Genomic DNA, 19,239 nt, shown 5'->3' with positions numbered 1-19,239 from the left:
TGTTAGAGGATGCATTTTGTCATGTTAAAAAAATAATTATTAGAATGGCATTAGGCAAAAAGAATATACAAAATCCTCCCACAGACATCCCCCTCCCCTCCAGAAGGGAGAAATCCCCTCTTTCATACTTTCTAAAATTTAAACCTTTAGATATGATAAATCTTCATGATGCTTTTAACACGACAAAGAACTAAGACACAACAGGCCATAAAACAAAAAAAAGTCATAATATTGGTTTTGACTGCATATTATGCACAGAGAAACTTATAAAACTAAAGTAATGAACATCACATGGTACAAATAATATTTAGTGGAAAGCAACAGACAACCAAGGATGTTAAGAAGTTGGGGAAAACTGCTTCTTTCAAATTTTAATACAATCCACATTTTAAAGTGCTAATGCACAAATGGCAGTCTATAGTTTGGATGAAAGTAGCACCATATATATTAATTACAAAGGTGTAAAACCCAGTTATATTCTTATTCTCTCTAACATAAAGGGTCTAAGAACTTAATGTTTAGGCTATTATCTAAGATTGTTCAATGCCCAGAAATAATTTTGTAAATTCTAAAATTCCTGGAGTTATACCACATGTTCGGAAAAAACCCACACAGTCAAAGCTGAATCAAATCAATATTTTTCTTTCATTGAAAGGTCGTTAACTCAATTATGTGTCCAGTCTATAATTACAGGGAAGAACCATGCATAATTTCACACACATGCATGCACGAACACACACAGACACAAGAAAAAAAAGGAAGGCATTTCACATGGTTACAAGGTCTGTACATGCACTAAATTCCTTGTCAGGATCATCACTGCTTTAAATGTGCTCTACAAGCCAGTGCTGAACAGGACTGGAACTCGGCATTTAACACCTCCACGGCTGGCCCGCCCTCACACTTAAGGCAGGCAGAGCCTGCTACACTAAACACGGTTGAGGAAAAAATGCAAGCACATACAGCAAACGAATTGTAATTTCCAAGTCTTGTGAGAAAAACAAAGTATTTTTTTAAAAGCAGAAAATGGTACATTCTAGTGCAGAATTGAACACACAGTCTAGTGCGGAATTGAACACAACATGCTAGGAAGCAAAATTAAGCTCAAAAGCATAAGGAATTTCTCCTAGATAAGTGGAGTGTTTCCCTGTTTTGCAAACAGACATGCAGCTTTGTAAGTTGTCATTTATTTTGTAAAATATGCATTAGGATATACATAAACTTATCTAAGTTAATGTGATTAGAACCTTATTTATACACTTTTATAAATGTCTGCAAAGTCCTGGCAAAACACTTAATAGAAAAAGCCTATTAAGACATACATATTTTTGCCCTTAACATATTTTAAAGATGCTTTTTTTTTTTTTTTCTGGAACTTGATGTTGAGACTTAAATACATCCAATAAACCTGGCAATTTGATGGATTTAGAAAAATTGAGCCACTAAATTAGAGAATTTACTTCCTTTGTAAAGAAAGGATCAATACGTGTAATTGCTTCAGGAAGTGTATTTCATAGTAAATGACTGGTGTAAAATTGGTCTTCCATACTGCAAGTGCAAACTGCATGCCACTTAAGAAGTAGAAAAAAAATCAGACTGCCCCACTGGCTTTGTCTACAGCGGGTGTAGTATGTAGCTACATCAGAAGCTCAGGCGATCAGATCTGAAACCCAGTCTTGACATGGGTCAATGGATCAGTGGTCTCCCAGATAGCCCCTCAGGGCTAGCTATGGCATGAGCAGCTTTCCAAATGGCTGAGTGCAACAGGAAGGTCATCAGATTGCGGACAAGGTCAATCCGAAGTAGTCCGGGCAAAGACAGGAAAGATCAAGCAGGAATTAAGCTATTATCACCTCCATCCTTGTGTGAAACACTGCTTGGCTTTGAATTGTACATCTTTTTGTTTACAGTCACCTTAATTAACTAGGCAGGGCAAAAACATACTTCTGTACCAAATGCTTGACAAGTACTTGATAAAAAGAGATTTGAAACTATTTATTTGGATAATTGAAAGAACAAGAATGCTGCAAGGATAAAGGCCTGTAAAAAAGAAGGTACTCCAACATTGAAGTTTCTGTAGTTTTTATCATCACAGACAGAAACTAACAAAGAAAAAGCAGAGACAATGGACTATTAATTCGATAGCAGCATGCACCACAAATATGAAACCACACCATGATTCTGAATACTTAAAACATAAGCTCATTACATATGTTACTGATGTTTTTATTTTTTTTATATATATATATCTGTACAGCTATTCATTAGTTTCTTTCAAGATCAGAAAACATTTGGCTTTCTAGAACACACATTGTTTTCATTAGATTACACAGAAACAATATGCTGCCTGGAAACTTGAAAATTATCAGTAACTTCTGTTAGTTTGACTATTAGAAACTTTTCATAAAATGTTACTTCATTACTCCAGCAATGAATTTTCATAAAGTTTTTCACTGTCACCATAATGATACATTTTTACAAAAGGAGCTTCTTTATTATCTGATTTTCTTATCTTGACCATGTGCTAATATTTACACATGGGGAAAGGGAGTAAGTACAAACAGATACACTGGGCCATTCTAACTGAGTAGTATTTAGCACCAATTTTCAATGGCTTTACAACAGGTGAAAATGACAACATTAGTTAAAGGCCAACGGTTTTTCCTAAAACTGGTTAATAAACCTGATAATAAAACATTTAATTTTTATCAAGTTTACGAATATTCTTCATGTATTTGGTAACTGCAGTCCTTAACACTCCTTCTCAACTCTATTTGTGGGGTCTTCTTTTTTCTTAAAATAGCCATATCACATGCATAGATGGAAACTAAGACAGCAGATGCTGACCCACGTGCGTAACTCCATTACTAATGGAACTTTTTAGACACCTGAGAACATTAAAAAGATTAATTAATGCACTTTTTGCTTGTTTTTTGAGGGGGGAGGAAGGAGTTACTCGTAGTTTCACACAAATACCACATGAAGATGCAGGACCAGCCACGAGGGGCCAGACTTGGAGGACCATTTAGTATTTCACCTGGAACAGTGACAAGAACTGGAAGACTAACACAGGGCAAATACAGTCTTTCCACAGATATTCTGTCAGCTTCTTACAGATAAATGGTTTTGAACTAATCTGTACTTCTGATTTTTAAAATCATTAATCGTGGGTTCCACACTAGTTTCATCTGCAAAGGTTTTTCCTTTGGCTACTCTAAAACTGCTTCCTAACAGTTCCAGTGGCTGGTTTGAGTATCCGTATTGTGAAAAACAGTAAATATTAATTCCTTATTCACTCTTCTATATGCCCTTCTGGATACTGTAGACCTCTGTTGTCACACTCTTCCTCAGTGGTCTCTTTTTGCAAGATAAAGGATTCTAGTCAATTTTAATTTGTTCCCTCTGGAGGTCTTCCCTTCTGACTAACCACTTTGGTTGCCTTCACACTTTTTCTGATTCTACTGAATCCCTTCTGAAATTTTACGCACTCAGCACATGTACAGAAACAGTAAAATTGTCCCACATTTGTTTTGTTTATATGATTTCACAGAAAACCAAAAACATCTGTATGATTTGTTGAAGCTCTTGCTTTAGCAAGAAAATTAGTTTCAGAAATTCCTCTGTGTTGGAATTCACCCATTCTGCAGGGTAGACACAGACGTCCTTCTGATAGGCAGTATTTCACTCCTTCTGCCATGTTTTTGATTTCATTACAACTGATGAAAGAGCTCACAGTGAATATCAATATGAATCTAACACATAGTATTTATAGTGGTATATTTAAAAAAAAAAAAAAAGATAAAATTTGCCATATCAGGATTCTTATTAAAATGCTTATAAAATTCTGCATATAATTAAAATAACAAGTTTTCTCTAACAAAAACTGCCCTCTACTGCATGGAAACAATGATTCCTAAGGAAACTTCACTAAAAAGATTTTTTTACAAACAAGTAATATCAACAGAATGCCAGTTTAACACTGGTGATTTATTTTCATATTTGCCACCATGCATAAAAAATCTATACAGGATACTTTGTTTTTTAACATAATGAAATTTCATTCTTTGCTTTTGTTTAGAAAATAATAGACAGATGCATTTTGAAGCAGAGTTATATGATCTGCAAAGGTATGTAGAAACAGTGACACAGATTCCCTAACCATATTAAACCATTTCTAAGATACCAGATTTTCAAACTAAATTATTTGACAATCACATTAAGCAATATTAAGCCTATATATAACCTGTCAAACAGAATAATAAAAAATGCATATTAGAAGTCTAGGGTTTTATTCATATTGCCACACTTTATTTCCTCTGTTAGGAGACTTAAATGGCATTCAAAAAATATATACAAATATATTAAATTAATACAAATTTCATTTTTTCATCACACTTCAACATAATCATTTTCATGACTGTGGCAAAGTATAATTTCTAAGTACATATGAGTTTCCCTCCATCTGCTATATGTGTGTTATTTCTTGCAGAACTAAGAAATTGCCTCAAGACATTGCCTGAAATTCTCCCAACTTGTAAGAAGACTTCAGCAGGTTTCCATTAAAATTCTAAATTGAATTAATGAAGAAATTAATTTGTCAATGTCTAATAAACCTGCTAAAGTTCTAAGAGATTGTATTTCAAATATTTTCTAGTTTAAAAAAAAATTAAAATCTTCGGTAATTTACAGTTAAGCAAAGAAAATTATAAAAAATCCTGCTGTTTATTTAGTAGATTTATGAAATATATGATAATCACAATTAGTAATTGATTCATTATTGATCCATAAGTAGATTTTATTAAGTCAATACTTTATTGCATAAAACATGCATCTTTAAGGCACTTTAAATCCTATTAGTCAATACATGGATTATATATATACAAAATTATTTTACTTTTTACTGAGGATATATGTAAAAGTATGCAACAGTATTTATTGACCATATTTATACACTACGTAATATGTAGTTCAGGTTAATGTGACAGAGAAAGAGGAAAAAAGTTGTATATATAACTACATTCCACCTCTTTTTAAATTAACTGGGGGTGAAAAGGACTATATTGAATTATAAAAAGGTCTAGATGAAACTTTGAAAGGTCATCTTGTCCACCTTTCCATGCACAGACAATTATAATCAGGGATTCTTGAAAGATGTTTCTCCGCCTTGTTCTTTTAAAATTTTCAATGATGGGCATCCTATAAATTTCTGGTCTTCATCTGTTCACCCCCTAGAAGGTCTTCCTTACATCTAGTCTGCTTTTGCTGCAACTGGAGCCCGTTTCTTGTCTTATTCAGACTGAATACAAGCAGCAGTTGCCCTTTTTACACCTACCAATGTGTAGAAGCAGCTTTTACCTCAGGGACAGCAAGATCCATTCCCACCAGCACTTTCTGGCCACTATTCCCCTCCTGCACTAAGGACGGACAGCACACACGTCACCACAAAGGATGGCATGGGGGCACACTGGCACAGGAAGTATACAGCAGAATTCCTCTCAATCTAAGAAAGAAATTCTTTACAGTGAGAATTATTGTTCACTGGAAAAACCTCCCAGGGACGTGGTAAGAGTCCCCATCACTGGAGGTTTTCAAGATGGGATTGGACAAGGTGCTCGATAATCTCATCTAGGCTCCCTTTCCCACGAAAAGTTGGACCAGATGATCTTTCAAGGTCCCTTCAGCCTGGGCTGTTCTATGATTCCGTGAAATGAAGTGCACTATGCCTGCCAGCCAAAATCCCCAGCAGGGTAAAAGCATTACAACTGCCACTACCAAAACCACTTCATGTTTCTGTCCTTGTTCCTCTTTTCTCCAAAGTAAACAACCTAAAACCTTCAACTTCATCTCATTTTCTAAATCTCTGGTCATCCTCCTTTGGACTTTAGCAAATTTGTCCATAACTTACTTGAAGTTTATTATTTCAACAGCTACACAAAAAGTTTGGAGTAGATATTAAAAGTATTTGTTTCATTTTCAACACAATTATGGCTGGGCATAAAAGAAGTAGACCACAGATATTAGATGGAACTTTCTGATCCATACACCCAGATGTCTGTATTTTTAACCACTGCAATTCTCACAGATTACCACGCATGGCTTTGACTGAATTTAGAATTCTTTTTTTTTTTTTTTTACTCAGAAAAGTATTTTCCTGTTATGGATCTTGGCACAATTTTACAGAAAACCAAACCTTTCATGAAAATCAAGGATCTGCATCCTAAATATGTTAAAAGCTTTGCTACACCAGACATACAGTTTATGGTTAAAAATCTGAATTACTATGTAACTGCTTCTGAATTTTGCTAGTCATTGCTCTTGGACATCTTTGACCTTGCTACTAATACGACATGAAATTTCTCCTATACAAAGGTAATGTTGCCAGTTTGGCAGCAACTTTATTCCTTGTAACTTTTGAAACTCTCGTCTATTAGATGGAGAAGTATAAAACAATGCAAAGCATATGTAGAAAAGCTTATCAGGTTACAGGGTGTCTTAGGCATGCTTATGTTAGGCAGCCTGTTTCAATAAGCATGAGTTGCCATTTTGCAGAGCTTCAACTTTTTTTTTAATACATATTTTAAAGAAAGTCATGAAATTTATCATCCTCCAGTTTCTGAATGTTCCAGCAGCTTGGAACTCTAGAGTTTCTTGCCTCTAGTACTGAGGTTTAACTGTATTGCTTAACATGCCTTTCAATCAGTCATATTCAATCCTGCAGTTCACGTGCTCACTGGCCTATCTACAGCAACCTCCATCTCCTCCAAAAACATTTTAAGTTTCTTGGTCAATTTTAGCCAACTTTTACAGCAGCTTATAAAGATAACTAAGTACCTACAAGTTTAAAAAACAATAAGCAGGTAAGTAGAGCCATTATATATATGTGTCTTGAGGGACCCAATAAGTACAGCATAACTTCACACTTTAGTAGTCTCCACAGAAGCTACACAGAGAGGGCACCGTAACAAATGTCCCATCACTGAGAAATTCTTAATTTGTTGCTTACAGCTTTTTTGACAAACGAGTCAATCAGTTGCAAGAAGCCAATCCATAGGAGACAAAGCATTGTCTGTTCTAATACTTGCAGAGAATGATTTTTTTTTCCTTTATAGAACGTTACCAAACATACAAAACCTGATGTATCATTAGGTAAACAGAATTTTACTAATGCCTGCCTTAATAATGTTCAATGATGAAGTCCAGATTCTCAAGTCTTCTTGAAGACTTGAAGAATCTCATGCTTGAAAGAAAAAATCCATCTTGAACACAAAAATCCGTATTGAATACATGTGACCCAATAATGACTTAGTAATCCACACAACAGTCACAGAAACTAAGCAGTATCTATGACTGCAGGTAACTCTACCAGTATTTTAATACTTATATTTGGTTACAGATCTAACTTGTCTACCATAACAAAGATTTTCTGTACAGTTTGTGCTTGTTTGGATAAAATACATCAGGACCCACAGACAGGAGCAGGTTTAACAGTCTAATAAAAAGAGGATCTAGTAATTCTTGTGAATACTCAAAAGTTGCCCTGGATGTGCTTCTTTCAGTAAAAGAATGTGAAAAAGACATGCGATTACAGGACATATTATGACTGGATTTCTGTATAATATCTTTATCAGAAATCAATGGATTTCTTTTTTTTTTAATAAATATTTTGCATATGCCTTTATGAACTCACAACTGAAAACTTTAGCCTGGATAGCTTTGACTTGTGTAAGCTTTGAAAGTTGTTATTTCACTCAAAATATGTGGAAAGGAAGAAAAGTTAAGAAATAGTAAAGGACTGAAGTACACAGGCACATTATACAATTATCTGAGCATCTGTCCAATGAGATTCATGTATTACACGATTTAATTTTGCTTTTACTTTACTGCAACTATTCCTTTAATTTTAAATATTTCAATAATGTTAATCAATGCATTAGCTATAGTTTAATGCAACTACCTAATTAAGAAGTCAAGGCACCAAAACTCAACAAATCCTGTTAAATATTGCATACTTGTAGCCAACATTATCGTTATTCCTTTTAACAACAATTTACAAAACCTGAAGAACAGTACATAACAGCCATATGATAGCTTCAAATAGATTTTGAGAACATCCTATGGCCAGGAAAACCCTTCCTTTAGCACAGGCTAACTCTAGTTCAAAGTTGGCACTGTCAGTTTCCATAGGTTGCTTATTAAAAAACATTTTTGTCCAGGATCAGCTTTAGTCATTAGCATAGAGATGACTTAGAGGCAAAGAATTAGAAAATGGATGAAAATTGAGAAGACAGAGGGCTACTTTCAGAGCTCTTTGTTTATTACAGTCTATGGTTTGAGACAACATTTTAGACCAAGGATTATCACTTAAGTTATAATTTAGTTCTTAATCTTGGTATCCTATTCATAATGAAATCATGTCTTCTTAGCATTCTCCTGCTTCCCAAGCTGTTCCCTCCAAGGACACTCCTGAAGAATCTTGGCCAAACCCATTCTCCCCCAGTCTCACTAGTGTTTATATACACCAGATACCCACTTTATAACACTAGTACGCTCCTAGAAGCCCAAGACAATCTACACGTTAGAGCAGACCCTGTTTAATACTGTTACAATTCAAAGAGACTTTAAATATGAAGCTTGATTTAAAGAAAAACTGTCCAAAACAATGTGATGCTAATGAGATTTATATAGTTAGCTTGCCAAAATGGCATTTCTGTACCTAAAAATTAAGCTGTTCTATACTATGAGAACCTTAGGACAAGATAAAGGATCATAACTTGCCAAACATATCTGTATGAGATATGAATTCAGATATTCAATACCATCACACCAGCCTTTCAATAGTTGTCACTGATACATCTCATATCACAAGATTAACTTTCATAAATTAGTACCCATTTTATGATGGGACAATCTGGAACAGCATAATTGGAACTTATTAATATTTTCTGTAAGTTTATGGTCTTCTAGCATCTCCTTTTAAACAAAACTTATCAAATGCACCAAAACCTGCCCCCAACCCATAAGCACATGAAAAAGGAACACACACCAAGCAGTAGAGAGAAAGGCATGAAGAACAGTACATAACTCCATAGTAGTGACTGTAACTTCATTAGAAATGGTAAAAAATCAATCACATTAAGCCAATCTAATCTTCTTTTCAAAAGATAACTGCAATAATGGATGGTGAAAGAAAAAGAGGCAAGATGTTACTTCACTTTTGAGAAAGACCTCTGAGACTGTCTCAGTCTCCCATGACATTCTTGTAAGCAAAGTACAGAAATGGAGATGAGATTAGGTTACAATAATGTGGGAGTACCCAAGCTGGAAATCCATATTCCAAGAGCAGTTATCAATAGCTCACTGTCAAACTGGGAGGACATGGTAATGGGGTCTGCCCTGCTCCTAATACCAGTCAATAATCTCATTAATGACCTGGCATAGAAGGTGCAGTAATAAAATTCTAGATGACACTAAGAAGGCAACATAGCTGTTTGGATGACAGCATGAAAATTTCAGACAATCTTGAAATACTGTATATATGGTACTAAAAAAAACAAAAAATCAGCAAAGTGCACTTGGAAAAGAGAAAATACATGCAAAGAGCAACATGGGTAATAATTATGCTGTTGTAAATATAATGATAAATAAATTTATTGCAACAGGTTAGCTACCAAACCAGAAATAACAACTGCTTCTGAACAAGTATGTGCAAATCTACTCATTCATCAAAGAAAAAGAGCAACACAGAAGAACAGACAGACTTAACTTCTGTATTCCAGAACTTAGTCCAAGCCCCAGACTAAACTGTTTTTCTGTTAAACACTGCCAGGCTATCCATGTTTGCTTTTTATACAGTATGAACAAAACTAACCAGCATTGTTTGCACTAATAATGTAAATTAAGAAGTAACTAAATTAGTTAATGGTCATGCCTGTCTAGTACTTTAAAGGTACTAGTGGTACTCTCACAGAATTGAAATACATTTAATATTCTTCAGTGCAGACGACTTAACTTACAAACACATGGTTAATCATTTAAAGGGAACACTGCTGAGCTAATTAGTAAATAACAATGCCAGAGTGGTAGTGAGACACTAGCAAAATTCTGAAGGATTTTTAATTTGTATTGCTTACATAAATGAATAGGGAAGAACTAGGAAATTAAATTTGATGCAACATATCACCTCTTGAAATCAAAATTTGAAAAGTTCAACCAAAGGTTATACTACAGTGCAGCATTAGTTTCTTGCTTTGATCATCAATCCAGGGCTTTCACAGGATATTGACAAAGATTGGTTGTGACCACACATATGCTTTAGCTTTCTCTGGTGAAGTGATACCAGCCAACAAGTGTTGCTTCCAAAGCTAGCTCATGTTAGTCCTCTTTGTAGTATATGATGCCTCCAACTAAGATTAACAATAATTTTAGGACAGCAAGCATCAATAGCTACATTCATTCTCTTCACACGAGAAGCAAGGAGAAATCATTTCCTGTAATCAGCTCAATGGTACTAAAAATTCACAATTTTTTCAGCTGGAATAGGAAAAAAACCTTCTTTTTCCTTTGTGCCCCCTACTGCCTATGTATCAAGATACAGAATCATTCACTTTGGCCTGCCACTTTCAAGGCCTTATAAGTGGCATCCCAAATCCTGGGTATTTCTATAAACCAATGCATTGAATTGCTAGGTTTTTATCAGTTGTAGGAGTATCAGCAGGAATCGCAGAAAGCTTATGATTAAAAAAAGCTAATATTATTTAATCAGCCACAAGAGCTGATTACATTTATGTTCTCAGCCCATCAGAAACACAAGGTAAGACTTAAAACCCTTTAACTTGTTGAGAAATAAATGTTTTTTACCATGTTTCCCATGGACTGAATGGTATGGACAGTCATACTTCAGCAGAATCATTTCCCTGTCCATCTATACCTACATTTTCAAGAGATTTCTCCCTCAAGTCATTCAATCTCAAGTCCTTAGCTAACTAGTGACTCCCCTGAAATTATTTTTGTTCCCCACAACTCACTTATGAGGACATCTTTTATAGCTAAATTAATTTTCTTGTTCATAAGGCTACTCCCAGAGTGAATCTACTGTTGAACACAAACAAGCTCTACGTTGTCTTTAAAAGGGACAAGTTATTTTGCACTTAAGTAAGCTGCAGCCTCCCTATCACACCTAGAATAGCATCCACCTTTGAAGGAGTCAGCTGCTTCAGAGCAAGTACACAAGAAAAATTCAAAGTTGAAATAAAAAAATGGATTAATATTTCATATGAAGTTTGACCTCAGCCAATTACTTTTGTCAGAATACTCATCCACAGCAGAACAAACACCTGTAAATATATAGTTTAATAATTAAATCATATACTAAGACATTCTTCTTAATTCCATATTGCTCAGCCTCAAACAGACCGCAATGCAATTAATAATACCTTAACACAAGTAGACCTTTTCAACTTTAAAAATATTTAATATTCAGCCCCCAAAGCAATATAGCAACCCCACTTGAAACACTGGAAAGGGAAGCTGAAAGATTGAAGAATTTAGTTAAGAAATCTGTTAAAAAATACTGGACAGAACAGTAAAATGTAGCCTACCTATGAAATAAAAAAGGGAAACTCCTCATTACTTTAATGCATTTAAATGTTTCATCACTCAGGCAAGCTGACCGGCCTGCTGCAAAGACAACATTCAGGATGTATTTCATAATTTTGTTAAAGATAGAAAACTGTTTCCTGTGGAGATGAAAGGTTAAAACATAACACAGAGATCTCTGTATGAAGACTTTCTAAAAGGCCATTTTTTATTTAAATGCTCTTATTATTTTCTTCTTATTATTTTTCATCTCAGCTCTGCATAATTTTCATGTAAATGTAACAATGAAAATTGTTCTCAAAACAAAACATCTTTTCCAATATGCCAGCTGCATTCAGTTACCATTGGATTATAACAGGCATACAGATGATAACCACATTGTAACACATGACAATGTCTCTTAAATGAAAATACAAGAAAATACATTTCATATTAAACATTTTGCAAAAAAAGCAAAGCCTCTTTAAGTGCCTAATTTTCTTAAAAATGACATGAGATAAAATCTTAATTTTGCATGCAAATACATAGTCTTCACAGACAGGCATGAGCTGTGATTACACAATACATTCTCACACACACGGAGCTAAAAGGAAAATCACATACTGTTTTGGACAAAATCTTGGACCAAATTAAGACAGTCCAAAAACATGTTGATATTAGAAAAGAATGAATAAATTAGATGTCAAAGGCTTTTGAATAACCTTTGAATAATCATTAATCTATTAGTGTTTGCAAATTGCAGACTTCAAGGAAAATCACACTAGCTCTTGCCAGTAAGCAGCATCTTCCAAGTTCTGGAAACAATTGAAAGAACATAAGGCTATCTATTTTTTTTAAAGTTTGTTTGGCTAACATCAAGTATTTCTAGTACATTACCATACAAGATGTTAAAATGTAACTTCTGGTATTTTAATCTTTTGAAAAGGAGGTGGATATAAACTAGACAGCTTTTCTATACACAATTTCTTTCTTAATGTACTATTTAGAAATGTTAAGAACTCCATTGATAACAGTAGTTGACAGAGGCTTTCTTTCATTTCCTTTAATTTTATAGACATCATCCCTTTGATCCTGGTGATGCAGAAACAGCTTTCTCATCCAGAATTATAAGGAAATAATTTCAGAGCTCAACTTGAATTAGAAAATGGCATTTCCTTAACTACAATATTGTACGCCAAGGTGATAGCAAATGATGTGCACTAAGTCCTTTCAGGAAAGACCATGAGAAAGTACTATCATAAAATTATTAGAGAGAATGATACTCCAAGATTACAGGGAGTAAGTCTAAAACTTATGGGTGTCATGTTTCATAATATTTATTGACTGTAAAATAGGTGGGAAAGGAACTATAAAGGAAGAAAAAACACTGGAAACTCTTCATTTCCCCTGTTGGGGATCAAAACCATAGCGATCTCCATTCATTTAACTCCTTCCCTGTCTTCCTCCTCCTTCCTTCCTGAATACACACATGCATGCACACATGTACATACATCGTGCAAGATAGTTAAAGAAAACATTCTAGCTGGCCATGGATTGTCTCCCATGGAAGTTACTGCTTCAATTGCACATATTCGTACAATCATAGAATTGTTTAGGTTGGAAAAGACCTTTCAGATCATTGAGTACAACCATTAACCTAGCACTGCTAAGTCCACCACTAAACCATGTCCCTAAGTGCCACACCTACATCTCTTTTAAATACCTCCAGGGATGGTGACTCAACCACTTCCCTGGGCAGCCTGTTCCAATGCTTGATAACCCTGTTGGTGAAGAAATTTTTCCTAATATCATATCGAAACCTCCCCTGCTGCAACTTGAGGCCATTTCCTCTCGTCCTACCGGTTGTTACTTGGGAAAAGAGACCAACCCCAACCTCGCTACAACCTCCTTTCAGGTAGTGGTAGAGAGCGATAAGGTCTCCCCTCAGCCTCCTTTCCTCCAGGCTAAACAACCCGAGTTCCCTCAGCTGCTTCTCATAGGACTTGTGCTCCAGGCCCCTCACCAACTTGGTTGCCCTTCTCTGGACACGCTCCAGCACCTCAGTGTCTTTCCTGTAGTGAGGGGCCCAAAACTGAACACAGGACTCGAGGTGCAGCCTCACCAGTGCCGAATACAGGGGGACGATCACCTCCCTGCTCCTGCTGGCCACACTATTGCTGTTACAAGCCAGGATGCTATTGGCCTTCTTGGCCACCTGGGCACACTGCTGGCTCATATTCAGCCGGCTGTCGACCAGCACCCCCAGGTCTTTCTCTGCCGGGCAGCTTTCCAGCCACTCTTCCCCAAGCCTGTAGCGCTGCATGGGGTTGCTGTGACCCAAGTGCAGGACCCAGCACTTGGCCTTGTTGAACCTCATACAGTTGGCCTCGGCCCATCGATCCAGCCTGTCCAGATCTCTCTGTAGAGCCTTCCTACCCTCAAGCAGATCAACACTCCTGCCCAACTTGGTGTCATCTGCAAACTTACTGAGGGTGCCCTCAATCCCCTCATCCAGATCACTGATAAACAGAACTGGCCCCAGGGGAACTGAGCCCTGGGGAACACCACCTGTGACCAGCTGCCAACTGATTTAATTCCATTCACAACTACTCTTTGGGCCTGGCCGTCCAGCCAGTTTTTTGCCCAGCAAAGAGTACATCTGTCCTGGTTTTGGCTGGAATAAAGTTAATTTTCTTCTTAGTAGCTGGTATAGCATTGTGTTTTGGATTTAGGATGAAAATAATGTTGATAACACACCGAAGTTTTAGTTGTTGTTAAGCAGTGTTAATACTAAGTCGAGGACTTTTCAGCTTCTCAAACTGCCCTGTCAGCAGACGCTGGGACTGCCCAAGAAACTGGGAGAGCACACAGCAAGGACAGCTGACCCAAACAAGCCAAAGGGCTTTTCCATACCATATTACATCATGCCCAGTATATAAACTGGGGAGAGTTGGTCAGGGGGCACCACAGCCCACGACTGGCTGGGCATCGGTCAGCGGATGGTGAGCAATTGTTTTGTGCATCACTTGTTTTGTATATTTTATTATTATTGTAATTACTACTACAACTACTAACATTATTATTATTATTATTTTCCCTTCCTTTTCTGTCCTATTAAATTGTCTCTATCTCAACCCACGAGTTTTTAGGGTTTTTTTCCCCTGATTCTCTCCACCATCCCACTGGGGGGTGGGTGAGTGAGTGAGCAGCTGCATGGTGCTTATTGTCAGCTGGGGTTAAACCACGACAACGCCTATCCAAGACATGAGCAGCCAGTTTCTCCAGGAGAATGCTGTGGGAAACAGTGTCAAAGGTTTTACTAAAATGCAAAATATAAAATGCAGGTATACAACACCCACAGCCTTTCCCTTGTCCACTAAGCAGGTCACCTTGTCATAGAAGAAGATCAGGTTGGTCAAGCAGGACCTGCCCTTCACAAACCCCTGCTGACTGGGCCTGATCACCTGGCTGTCCTGTACATGCCATATGATGGCACTCAAGATGATCTGCTCCATAACCTTCCCGGGCACCGAGGTCAGACTGACAGGCCTGTAGTTCCCCAGATCCTCCTTCCAGCCATTCTTGTAGATGGCTGTCACATTCGCCAACGTTCAGTCAACTGGGACCTCCCTGGTTAGCCAGGACTGCTGATGAATGACGGAAAGTGGCTTGGTGAGCAGTTCTGCCAGCTCCCTCAGTAACCTTGGGTGGATCCCATTTGGCCCCATAGTCTTGTGTGTGTCTAAGTGGTGTAGCAGGTCACGAACCATTTCCCCTTGGATTACGGGGGCTTCATTCTGCTCCCTGGTCCTGTCTTCCAGCTCAGAGCGCTGGGTACCCAAAACCAACTGGTCTTACTATTAAAGACTGAGGCAAAGAAGGTATTAAGTACCTCGGCCTTTTCCTCATGCTTTGTCACTATGTTTCCCCCTGCATCCAATAGAGGTTGGGGATTGTCCTTAGCCCTCCTTTTGCTGTATTTACAGAAACTTTTTTATTTTCTTTTATGGCAGTAGCCAGATTAAGTTCTAGTTGGGCTTTGACCCTTCTAATTTTCTCCCTGCATAACCTCATGACACCCTTGTGTCCTGGTTTCAGCTGGGATAGAGTTAATTGTCTTCCTAGTAGCTGGTATAGTGCTATGTTTTGAGTTCAGTATGAGAAGAATGTTGATAACACTGATGTTTTCAGTTGTTGCTAAGTAATGTTTAGTCTAAAGTCAAGGATTTTTCAACTTCTCATGCCCAGCCAACAAGAAGGCTGGAGGGGCACAAGAAGTTGGGAGGGGACACAGCCAGGACAGCTGACCCAAACTGGCCAAAGGGGTATTCCATACCATGTGATGTCACATCTAATATATAAACTGGGTGGAGCGGGGGGGTCACCGCTCTGGGACTAACTGGGCGTCGGTCAGCGGGTGGTGAGTAATTGCATTGTGCATCACCTGTATATTCCAATCCTTTTATTATTACTATTGTCATTGTATTAGTGTTAGTGTTAATCATTATCATTATTAGTTTCTTCTTTTCTGTTCTATTAAACCGTTCTTATCTCAACCCACAAGTTTTACTTCTTTTTCTGATTTTCTCCCCCATCCCACTGCGAGGGGAGGTGGAGGGAGAAATGAGTGAGCAGCTGCATGGTGCTTAGCTGCTGGCTGGGGTCAAACCATGACACCTTGTAGTCCTCCTGAGTTGCCTGTCCCTCTTCCAAAGGCCAAAAGCTCTCCTTTTTTTCCTGAGTTCCAGCCAAAGCTCTCTGTTCAGCCAGGCCAGCCTTCTTCCCTGCCGGCTCATCTTTCGGCATACGGGGACTGCCTGCTCCTGTGCCTTTAAGATTTCCTTCTTGAAGGATGTCAAGCCTTCCTGGACTCCTTTGTCCTTCAGGACTGCCTCCCAAGGCACTCTGTCAACCAATCTCCTAAACAGGCCAAAGTCTGCCCTCCAGAAGTCCAAGGTAGCAGTTCTGCTGACCCCCCTCCTTACTTCTCCAAGAATTAAAAACTCTAACATTTCATGATTGCTATGCCCAAGACGGCCTCCAACCACCACGTGACCCACAAGTCCTTCTCTGTTCGCAAACCACAGGTCTAGTGGGGCGCCTTCCCTAGCTGGCTCACTCACCAGCTGTGTCAGGAAGTTATCTTCCACACACTCCAGGAACTTCCTAGACTGTTTCACCTCTGCTGTACTGTATTGGAGAAACTGGCTGCTCATGGCTTGGATGGGCATTGTTGTGGTTTAACCCCAGCTGGCAATAAGCACCACCCCAGAAGACATCTGGTAAGTTGAAGTACCCCATGAAAACAAGAGCTAACGATTGTGAGACTTCTGCTGGCTGCTTATAGAATATTTCATCTGCCTCTTCATCCTGGCTGGAGGTCTATAACAGACTCCCGCCATGATATCTGCCTTGTTGGCCTTCCCCAATTCTTACACATCAACACTCAACCCTATTGGCACCATCATTAAGCTCCAGACAATCAAAACTCTCCCTAACATAGAGGGCTACCCCACAACCTCTCCTTCCTTGCCTATCCCTTCTGAAGAGTTTATAGCCATCCATTGCAGCACTCCAGTTGTGCAAGTCATCCCACCATGTTTCCACAATGGCAACTATGTCATAGTTTTCCTGATGTACAATGCCTTCCAGCTCCTCCTGTTTGTTGCCCATGCTGTGTGCATTGGTGTAGAGGCACTTCAGTTGGGCTATTGATCCTGCCACCTTTTTGGGCGGAGAAGCCTTAATCCCTAAGTGACCATTCTCAGGCGCTTCCATGGTTTCTAACACATCAATAACCTTTGTGTCTTTGCTGCCGCATGGATCTCCATCCCCTACCTCCATTGAGATGGCAGACTGAAGGACCTCACTAGCACACCATCCCTCAAACATTTGCATGCTGTCCCCAGGCTTATCTCTAGTGAGCCTGGTTTTATTCCTTTCCCCCTTTCAAATCTAGTTTAAAGCTCTTTCTATGAGCCTTGCTTACTCCTGTGCAAAGACCCTTTTCCCCCTTTGAGACAGGTGTACCCCATCTGTTGCCAGCTGGCCTGGTGTCTTGTAAATTGACCCACGATCAAAAAAACCAAAATTCTTGATGTATGAAAACAGTAACACAAAACATACCATTTAAGTAAGACTTCTGTCATTAATTTCATCATGACAGCAATATCTAATTTAATTTTCTTAATTAGTAAATAATTCTATTTACAAGCATGTATACAGTATGATGTTACCATTAACTACAGGAGCATATCATAATCTACTTTATTCAGGCTCTTTGATGCATATGTCAGCTAAACACTTTCAAGCGCTAGTAAGCTAACATGTTGCAATTCTGCATGTAGAAAATTTCTAGAGGCATATGGGACACTTCAGCCATGCATTTCTCAAACACTTGTAAGGTAGAGCAGAACACTGAGTATCAGGAAAAATGGTTTTCACAGCTGTACTGAAATATTGGGGATACAGGTATTTCCAACAAAGATGGTTCTGTGCATTTTCAAACTTTTTCTTTCCTAATTCTTTCAACCTGTCCTACAGAAATCCTATCTCATTCCCCTTCCCGGCTGCTCATACAGTCTCATGAACAGACTCCTCTAGTGAATCTTAATACTCACTCAGATGCTTCACAGCAGTATAACGCAATTCATGACAATTCACAGACTCAGAAATCTGCAAGCAACTTCAAGAGGCCATCCATAACAGTAGGAATGCCTCTAAAGGCAGTATCAGCTTGCACATACATCATTTTCCAAAAGATATCTAAGCATTTCTGAAAAACCCTCACTACACTAATTGCCAGGGAAGCATTCATTGGTTTTATTTGTTCTGTTAGAAAGGTTACTTTCACATCTAATTGAAATCTCCCTGATATTTAAGTCCCATTAACTCTTATTCTGTCCAGCATGGGCAGCAGAGATTTTTCCTTTCTTGCAGCAGTCCCTATGTAATAGAAGACTCTTAAGTTCCTCCTCAATCTTCTCTTCTTCTAAACAAGCATAGCTACTCAATCTTTCATTGCATTTTATTTTCAAGATTGTTATCATTGTTCCAGTGTGGATTCTCTCCAACTAGGCCACAACTAGGGATGTAATACTCCAGCTAAGACCTTACCAAAGCTGGGCAAAGCTGAAGATTTATTTCATACATTTTGAAAGTTATATTATGTCCTGTTGATGTATCTTCTAGGAAATGTTACTAAACTTTTGTTATACCACAATATTGTTAATTCACATGCACTAGTGATGTACTATAACCCTACATCTTTTTTTTTGCACAGCAGATCATTCTTTGTTATATTTGTACCTAACGGTATGAGAATCTGCATGAAAATTACAATTCTCACTTTTCCCTAATAAACTTCATCTAACACTTTTCTCATAACCTTTTCCCTTCTGCCAGAAGTCCTTCCAATTCCATTATACTTTCAGTACCTTCCAATCCAAAATCAATGGAAATTGAGGCCTGACCTGTTATTATCAAGAAGAATTCTACTCAATACATCTTTCAATTTTAATAATGAACCACTGGTAACTATTCTCCAAATACAGTGGATTCTTTTAGACCAAGTCTTCCCAGCTCACTCATGAGACAATGTGAAAAACTACGACCATCATCTGCTTCTGTGTATATAAGGTCTGTTACCTTTTCACATCAGAAACT

At 37.9% G+C, this 19,239-nt stretch overlaps 1 protein-coding gene across 2 annotated transcripts in view; it reads right to left on the bottom strand.

The window, feature by feature from the left end:
* The window catches only part of LRBA (LPS responsive beige-like anchor protein), a 434,876-nt gene that overhangs the window by 100,293 nt on the left and 315,344 nt on the right, over nucleotides 1–19,239 (bottom strand). The window lies entirely within an intron of this gene.

The sequence above is a fragment of the Buteo buteo genome, chromosome 1 (assembly GCF_964188355.1).
Source record: "Buteo buteo chromosome 1, bButBut1.hap1.1, whole genome shotgun sequence".
Lineage (NCBI taxonomy): Eukaryota > Metazoa > Chordata > Aves > Accipitriformes > Accipitridae > Buteo > Buteo buteo.
The sequence above is the reverse complement of the archived record's forward strand: the minus strand, read 5'-3'. Positions and strand labels throughout refer to the sequence as shown.